The sequence below is a fragment of the Dermacentor silvarum genome, chromosome 7 (genome assembly GCF_013339745.2).
Source record: "Dermacentor silvarum isolate Dsil-2018 chromosome 7, BIME_Dsil_1.4, whole genome shotgun sequence".
NCBI lineage: Eukaryota > Metazoa > Arthropoda > Arachnida > Ixodida > Ixodidae > Dermacentor > Dermacentor silvarum.
In genome coordinates, this window is record NC_051160.1 from 118,051,992 (window position 1) to 118,061,900 (window position 9,909).

The window sequence follows — 9,909 nt, forward strand, 5'->3', positions numbered from 1 at the left end:
ACAGCTCCTCGGCTGGAATGATAATGCGTGTGCGCTCACAACTCTTGCTAGCAGCGTTCATCCAGAGATTGCAACCGAAGTTCTGGCACTAAAGTCCCAAGATACGAGGCCTTATCTGGCCCAGTGCAGAGAGCAGAGGACGTTGGTGCGGCCACCTGGTGTCATCGGTTTTTCTAGACAGTCTCGTCTATTTCCTTAAGAAACCGTGTTCTAATCCTGCACGCCGGTGTCGCGCATGCGCCCTCGACACCAAAACACCCCAATGGAGCAGTAGTCACGGCAACAACGCAAACGCACCTACAGTGTCCGTGTAATTGTTATCGCATTAAAATAAAGTGCTATTTGGTTTCTGAATTCAAGTAAATAACCACCGTAACTGAGGCTGTTGTTTCACTACTGCCAAAATAAAAGCACAATATCCAAGAAGCGGGCAAGTGCCACCTTATTGTCAGTTGTCCAAGTCTACGCGGCTAGCCCGGTCACTGCGTTTCGTGATTTTTAGGACCGCCTAAAATGTCCCCTTGCATTATCTAGCTGATCTTTTTGTCGTTCACATAGGACATTTTTAACCATGGATCCCTCGTGTGTTCTCTTGAAGCACTGGTAAACAATGGAGGTGCCTCTGTGCACCTTAGAAATAAGAAATCAAAACAAACTAAGGATGCATTCGGGGGGTTAAGAAGATGTGTACAACTTTCCGGAGCAAACCTCTCACACTTCGGGTGTGATGAACAGGGCCCAGTGAAGTGATCACATAGTTGTGGATTGATGTTAACTGTCTCACCACCATTGTACTCCAAACAGCGTATGCGTTATGCGTACAGCTGCTCAGCAGAAAAAAAAAATAACGCAGTTCTGGCTCCGCTGCAGAGCCGATTCAGGGCGAAGGAACGATGCGTACTCTCTGCTTCCTCGTCCTTTTTGCCAAGCACACTGCCCGCTGCCGGAGCCTAACGCTGATTGTGTTTCCTTCAGCGTTCACAATAGGCGTCATTTAGAATCAAGTCAAGCATGGGCTTCAAGTGAAAATGCATTTATGAATACGGGGGTCAGGCCGGGTATGCGCCCTCGGTCTCGCGACTTGAGGACTGTGGTAATGGCGTCAATACGCTTCAATTTCGTATATTTGCTCTCGTAATAAGTTTTTCTTGCGACAGTAGTAATAAGGACGTTCGAGGCCTATTCGCACCATTGATGCCGCAGCCGTGCTGTCCTGCTATCGAAAGGGAATGCGGGGCTTAGGCGCGGAGTGTTACAGCATCGCGATGGTTAGATGGTCGCCAGAAACGCGGACTGCGTTTGGGTGCAAAAAAAAAAAAAGCGGAGCGAAGCTGACGCACCGTCGGTGAAGGACCCCCACCAGCGATATTTCTACTGCTAGCTTCATCTTCCAGCACACACACGCATTAGCGTTCTTGTCGAACAGTTATGCCCATATAGCACCATGGTGCATGTATTGATCTGAACGCAACGCACCGTAAACGTGAACGTAAAATTGTGCAACGCAGGTGGTGGACCCCTCAGCACGCGAGCGTTTTTGAGAAGCCTTCAAGGCGCAGCGCTAAATGGTGCGATAGCTTTCGCAGCGTGGCCTGTGGGCATAACAATCAGCGGTTTGATTTAACGTAACAGTGACCAATAATAAACCGACTTGAACATAGTTCACGTTTAAAAGCTGTCTTTCGGTCTAAGTACAATGCCGCAGTAGCCCAATTCAAGTTCGAGCCCTGTTTATCCATTCTAATCATGTCGAAAATAGCGATTTTCCAGCAGCTGCGTTACTGAATACGATATTACTTATTTCAACCTTGTAACGCCCAACGTATCATATATGTTACGCTCACTTTGATGCCTCAAAATGCTGATTGAAGTGCGGGAAACCTAATCCAAAGCCCATAGTTCCGTATTTAATATGCTACAGTAAAGTATCAGCTGTGAAAAGTGCAGCAATTCATTTGCTAATTATATATTATTACAGTATCTAGGTTCATTTCAAAAGACATTTCTTGTTTTTTCCTGCTATTGTACTCGGCATGGGCAGAAATAAACGTAAACAATTTGTTCCAATTTTTCTTCGTGTGCAATTTTGTTTGGGCATTGTAGGGTGAAAACATGTTCCACGGACTTCGCAAGCCTCTTCGGCTTTTTGTAGACATGCATGTTCGCAGAAAGTACGAACACTTCCTCGTGTTACCTCTCCACACACTGTCGACATCATGCACACATAAGCATTAACGCTCTTTTTCCACTACTACCTGGACTTACGTACTGCAATCAATCAGTATGGAAGAATAAAATCCAGAATAGGATGAAAATAACCAGACGTTTTAACATTTTAACTTGTTGGCACTTCATTTACTGTATTCCCAACGTGAGATTTATGTAAAGGAAAAGCCGTCCGTTGATGGATGCTCGCCCGTCTACCGACTATAGACTATGTGCTAACCTTATCCTTTAAAGACTAATTACTGATGGCAAATCACATCTGATGCTGAACTCGTGATGAGAAATGATCTTCTTTGTAGCTACGAGCACGATTCTCCAAGAGATGGACATTTTTCTTTTTGCGAACAAAAGTTCTAAGCACGTGACTCACTGTCAGCGTCAGCGGGTCGCACGGTAACATGGACTGCTCCTAGAAGCAGCACGACGAAGGGGAGAAGGCCTCGTGTTGCAGCTGTCATGATGCCGGGCGGTGTTTCAACCAAGGCTCTGCGCGAAGGTTGTGCGAAATAAGTGTTAATGACACAAACATTCACAAAAATAGTCGCAGCTTCGTCAGAGAGGTGAAGCAATGATAGGAGTGACAAAGTACTACACGAATACTCGTAGTAAGGTTCGTAGTTTTATCGACCGTGTAAACGGCAGTAAGCATTCACTTAGTAATTAAACTAACGAGCATAGTATCACGCGCGCTAATGACGCAAAAATTTACAAGATACAGTCGCAATTGAAGGAAAAGCACTGATATAGATGGCAAAATATCACACGAATACACGTGGTAAGGTTCGTAGTTTTATCGACCATTAATACTGCAGTAAGCCTTCGCCCTGTAATTAAATTACCGAGCGTTGTGTCCCGCGCGCTTAAGCATAAAGAGATCTCAGGCAGTGACCACTAGCCTAGCCCAAATACGTGGCCAATACCTTGCGATAGCCAATTGATTGACAATCAATAGCTAATCGATCAATTATCAATAAATTCTGGAATATACAGGGGATGACTTGGTGGTGGTTAGCCTAGCCCGAATACGTGGTCAATACCTTGCGATAGCCATATGACAACCAATCAATAGCTTATCGATAATCGATCAATACTTATTCAATCAAGGAAAATCCGGGGGATGACTTGGTAGCGGTTAGCCTAGCCCAAATACGTGACCAATACCTTGCGATAGCCAATCCATAGCCAATCAATAGCTAATAAATAATCCATCAATATTCAATAAATACCGGAAGATACATGGAATGACATGGTAGCACTTAGCCTAGCCCAAAAGCAGACTAGCTAGGTGCCCATCATATCTTGTTTCTTTAGCATTGCGCCTCCAGTGCAAGATACGCTAATTTTTTTCGCCTACGTCTACTCCGTGTTTTGAAATCTGCGCTGATCACGCGTTTTTCCATTTCCCAATCTCCGTAATACGCAAGCTAATCATGCAGCATCGGTCATCGCCGAGGAGATTGTTTAATAAAATAATTGCTGTTCTCAATAACCACTGTGGAAACGCCGGCCAATGAGGAAACCTTCTCGCACAAAGGAATTTCGGTTAATTAATACAGGCCCGTATTGCGACAGCCAATGGCCTCGTCGTCTTCTTGGACAGGCTAGAAATGTGTGCTGGACAACACATTTGCGCAAGAAAGGTCGCTGAACCTGATGCACACAGTGAAATTGCGAACGTCACGTGATATATGCTAATCGTTATCCCTGTGTTCGTGAGATGTGTAGACTGCCCTTTATTGAGTTTGAATTGCGAGAACTCTTCCGTCATTGGCCACCCCTGCAAGTTGTTCCAAACCACCCTAGCTTAGGAATAGCGATGTGGGTTCCATTTCTTTTTCGCAATCTTCGGTCTCTCCTTGAACCGTTTTATATCCTTATCGTTATTCGCCCAGAGGGTGTCTGCAGATTTCCGCGCGAACAATCAACTGCGCTACCCGCTAAAATTTCATGCCATAAGAAGTACCGACTCTGTCCGCTAATTAGATAGTAGATTGGTTTTCCGTGCATGTAAATTTGTCGCAACTTTTTCGGTGCCGAACGTCTAATCATCGCGAAAAATTTTGCAAGTATTCGGTGCTGAACTTGTGGGTACTACATAGAAACGCGCGACGTAATTGTGTGTCTGTCTCGACTTCCCACGTCATCGTCTCTGGGTTGTGGCGCTAATCACTAATCACCTGTTTCTGGCACGAAGAATACGAAGGCAGGGAAACACAGAACAACGCCTCGTATTTAGCTTTGTTCGCCTTTGTATATTTCTCTCTTCGCGCAATTTTAATTTCCACGATCTATTTATTCCTAACAATCCCAGGGCACTCACAAAGTTATTTGAATGAAGATTCATCGCGTGTACCTTGGGGTATGTCTGTTGACGCCAGCATGCTTCCGACACCTCGGTGCAACTTCGTCACAGCCGCCTCTAGACCGCTGGTGTACGTATGCTTCCGCCCGCTGATGGTCAGGGGAGGCGGTACTTTGGTGTATTCTGTCACCTTCATGTCACGGCAGTCTGGGAACGGAAGAGAAAATAATAATAGCCACCATTGAAGGATCCCTCCTGCTGTTCGCTCTGCGACACCGGCAGTATTTCACGACGGGAACCGCCCTCCTATTACGAACAACTTCCCTGCAACCTACACCCTGTGGCTCTAGTTTTGCGTAGTCATTTGTTCATGATACGTAAAAATACACAGAAGTTTGTTTACGCCGAAGAAGGGCTCCGTGTCACAAGGGTTCACCAGGACACTGCTGTTGCAGATTAGGCAAAACATTCTAAAACGTTATCGCGAAGTCAGATCTATATAATACTTCCCATGTTCGTTAGTGATTTCGTTCTATTGCATTTAAGCGGAATGCAAAATATACTATGCCTTTGGTCGCGTCTTGCTATAATGCTTCGGCATATTTTACAACCTTCGATAAACTGATCTGGGACACCCTGTATGGAATGTTGGAATAAAAATACGCGGGAAATGCTAGCGAAGTAAATAGGGACGCGCATGAATGTTCTCCCACCTTTCCTTGGTGACCGTTTTCACCGGCTAACCACTGCTTCAAAGTTATGCAACTAACCAAAAGTAAGGCGATAATACTAAGCGCATGACTATATGCCTTTGCTTGTTCGTGAACACCGCTCCATGTAGCTTACAAATTGCGTTTTGTAGGCGCCTCTTGTCACCATCGATGGTCCTTCTTGTGCAATTGGCCTTTCTTGCGCAATGGCGCCGCCTAATTTTATGCAGTGCGAGTATCCGCCTTTCTTCGTAGACGAGATAACTAATTGTTTGTTCTCAGTGCCTAAGCTTCATTGCGTCAAATTGTTTTACCGAATACACAAACATCAAGTATAACTAAGTATTCGATAAGGATAATCGTTGGAACGACATTGAAACGCACACACAGCTGTTGTGTATCCATTTTCTTGTTAAATGCTCATCTCAAAGTGCTTCCACAGTACACCAGATTATAGCGGCAAGACAACGGAGGCAGGCAAAACACAATAAAACCGTTCAATGTCTCTCTTTATCTTCATGCGTTTTATCCGTATTTCTCGCACACTGCTTACATCCAACGTGCATTGCTGCCGCGAGCCCCAACTTTTGACGTCACATTTTCCCCACGTATACCTTTTGGGAGGTCGCCCGAGAAGAACATGCCACCGAAGGCCCGATGCAGTCTCAGAAACAGGCTCAGCAGCCCGCTGTTGGTGACTGCCTCGGGTCCCTTGATGACGTCTGCAGGCTGTAGCTTGGTGAATGTGATATTCGTTCGCTTGCTGCAAGCTGGCAACAAAAGAAAGCGGCAAAAATATGATGAGTTTTTATCAATTACTGCGGCTCTAGAGTTTTCCTTTTTTTCAATAGCAGCGAGATATCGCAGCTAACGCCACCAGCATATCAAGAATAACTTAATTACGACGAACACAGCGCCGTCCATGTCTCCTGCAAGAGGCTTCCCATTTTGCCCTCCGGGTTGGATGCGCTAACAAATCACCGACACCATACGTTTCTCCATAGCACAATGGTTTACGTGTTCACCACCCAAATGCATACTGCCGCAGGGGGCTTGAGTTCAAAATGCTACGGTTGTGGCTGTTTTCTCACAGCAGAAGTCAGTTTTTCTCAGAGGCGTCTGGTTTCAGAATGGAACAGAATCTACGTCATGTCCCGACATGGCAGGGCTCAGGTGGGCCTTTTCGGGCCGAATTAATAGAGATTTATGACTCTCGCTTGCTACTGTCACGGGCAGGCAACGGTGCTGGTAGTCTTCTGTTGGCATCGATTTCTCCTACGCAACAAAGATATTGTATAACATAAGCGGCCTTCTTCACACTCTTCTCGACTTGTAGGCTATGAAGGCCTAGCCTGTGGTAGTACACAGGAGACAGCATATAAGCTCGAATTCAGCGATGGTAGCTCGCGTCTTTAAAGAATTGAAGCAATCATTGACGGAACACTAACAAAGGAATATATAAAAACGCCCAATCGTAATAGATGCTATGGGACACAAATACACCAGGGCATAAAGAGACACGTCGATCTTTGAGCATGCCTAGTAACATTTGAAGAGGCTATTACATGTCTTCAATTACGTTTATATAGCATATAATCATTTATATTCATCGTATACAAGTAACACAGCCGCTTCTGCCGTGCATTCTACTTGTCTTTATATTGTCGTTTGTCTCACCAATGTTATCAATAGGCATCAAGTGGCTGAATCCCAAGTACTGTCAGAGTGACTTAATACAAGAGTACACATGAAAATAAACACGAGTACATTATGGTGCTGCATTCCCAAATTAAGTACTCAGTACATTTTATTTCGATGGTGGGCGAGGTGAGACGACTACAAAACCGCTGGTGTTTTTTCAGCGTCTGATGAAACGATTAAATTGACTTCGCTTGATGTATGCTATCCGTTCTTGTCAGACCGGTGTGAGCACCGCCCGCCGGTGTGGCATACGCAAGGATATTGGGAAAAATTGCTACCGGATTTTGTACAGTAAGTGCAGTGCGCGGTGATCTTTCCTAGCAACGAACATGGTTCAATACTGCATGTTGAATGAACCATACTGACCACCCCCAAATTTCAATTTGGCCCAGGTCCTAATTTCATGCTCGCCCAACTCCAAATTTCAAGTAGTCCTACCCCCAAATTTTACGTTGGCCCACCCCAAATTTTAAGTTGAGCCAACCCCAAAATTTAAATTTACTAATGATGATAATGTGCGGCATAAAACTTCGGCGAAAGAGCAATATATGCTAAGCGCCGGTTTCCTGCCCACCAGACGATGGCCGCCGGCGGCTTCACTGTCCTCTATGGGAAGGTCTAGGTGCCTTCCACTCCAGCAATTTTTTAACAGCGTAGCTGTTTAAGCTTTTGCTTAGGCCGTGTAGGAAGAAAAATTGTGGGCCGATCCTGGAGGTAGGGCAGAAAGGGTCCAAGCGCAATGGAACATTTCCCTGTAATCTACGGAAACTGTTAAAGCTCGAAGATAGCCCATCGAGTATAGGCCGCAAAACGTCCACCTGGCGATGATGTCAGCATGCGTCGCCTAGAAACGCTTCGCCCCAGCGGCGCCGATGGCACCGAGCCTCACCACAGCTGCGTGAGCCGTGACGTCATCGCGCGCGCTGCATCACTTCTTAGCTTTGCCGAGCCATGACGTTACCGCACTGTGCAAAGTGGTTGCCGTGGCTGCACAGACAAGAGCTAAGCGGTGACGTCACTACGCCGTCTCACTGATATAGCTCCGCGTTGCCGGCGCAAAGACACCAAAGCCCCGCCGTCTCCATGCCGAGCACATCACCGAGAAGATGGGGCGGCCGAAGAAGAGCGTCACTTCCAAAAAAGAGGAAGCGCGGCGCGAAAACCGCAGCGCCGCTATTCGAGAGCGAGTTAGATGACTTCGGTCCGATTCCGATTCCGAGTATCATGCCGCCGAAGTGGCGGCGAAACGTCGGTGATTCGCAGAACATCCGGAGTTACGAGCCCGTCAAACCGAGCAAGAGCGTTTGAGCGTCCAGAAACATCCAGATACTTTAATGACCAACTGTTCGATGCTCCTTGGGCTGTCGGTGATTCCGGGCTTATCTTGTGCAAAACGTGGCCGAGTCTCGAAGCATAATCTCGCAAGAACACGGCCGAACCGAGATAAAGATAGGTGAAGTCATCAGCTTTGATATTTGCCCAGTCTTTGCACAGCGAGTGTGAAGCTGCCCCTAATTTGTTTACATCCTCCCAGGACATAGATATTACACTACTGCTCAGCCGGAACGCTAATGTGTGTGCACGCGACGATAGTTCCAGCAGTGTTCAGCTAGAGATCCCTACCCAGGCTCCGGCCCTAAAGTCCCTAGTTAGACCTTATCCGTTCCCGTCTAGAGAGCAGGGCAAGAAGGTGCGACCACCCGGCCGCACAAATGGACCTGTCTAGTATTGTAATACCTCTATATTCTAAACCTGGAAGGCCGGGGTAGCGCATGCGCCCTTGATACAACGAGAATACGACGGCGGCGGCAGCCGCGCCAACAGCGTACGCGCCCAGCTAGTTTCCCTATAATTGGTATGGCAGTAAAAGGTTTTTTTGATTTCTGAACCAAAGTAAGTGACCGCTGTAGTTGAGGTTTATGTGCGCTACAGCCACAATAAAAAGCAATAGCCAAGAAGTGGGCAAGTGTCACCTTGTTGTCGATTGTCGTCCAGTGAGCCCGGTCTCTGCGTTTCGCGATTTTTCCTGACCGCCTAAAATGTTCCCTCGCGTTACCTCACTGAACTTTTTGTCGTTGACATAGAGCATTTTTCACGATGGATCCCTGATGTGTTCTCGTGAAGCACTGGTAAACTATGGAGGTGCCTCTGTGCAGCTTTGAAATAAGAAATCAAAACAAACTAAGCATGTATCCGGGTGGTTAAGAAGAGGTGTATAACCACTCTGGAGCAGGCGTATCACACTGCAGGTGTGATGAACAGCAGCCAGTCAAATGGTCACATACATTACTGTTGATCTTAACTGTCACCATTGTACTCGCCGCAGTGCATGCGTTATGCTTACAGCTGATCAGCAGAAACACAGGGTGAGCGCTGTCCTTGCTCCACTGCAGAACCGATGGAGCGCAACGTGAGGTTGCGTACTCGGCTTCCAACGCCGCTAAGACCACAAGAACTGCCATAGTGCGTTCTGCCACAAGAGCGAGCTTGTGGCTAAACACACTGTTCGTTGGCGGCGTCTTATCCGGAAACTTCATAAGCATCCACTCGCAGGCAGTGCATGCGCCGTCGGTACCACGACTTCAAGTCTGTGGTGACGGCGGGAGCACGCTTCATTTCCTTATAATTGTTACCGTAATAATTTGTTTACCAATTGTAGGAACCATTGGCGCCGCAGTCGTGCTGCCTGCTATCGAAAGTGCACATGTGGGGCCCAGGCGTGGAGTGTGAGGGGGTCTCCAGAAACGTAGAGCACGCATGGCAGCAAAAACGCTGGGGCAAAGCAGACACACCGTCGACGCACCGTTCAACTGGCTTGAACACCCACGAGAGGGTTCTCTGTTCCGCTGCTGGCCACATCCTTGAGCACACACGCATTCGCGTTCCTGTTGAGCAGCTATGATCATATAACACAATGGTGCATGTGCTGATCTCAACGGGACGCACAATGTAACGACAACCTAAATTTAC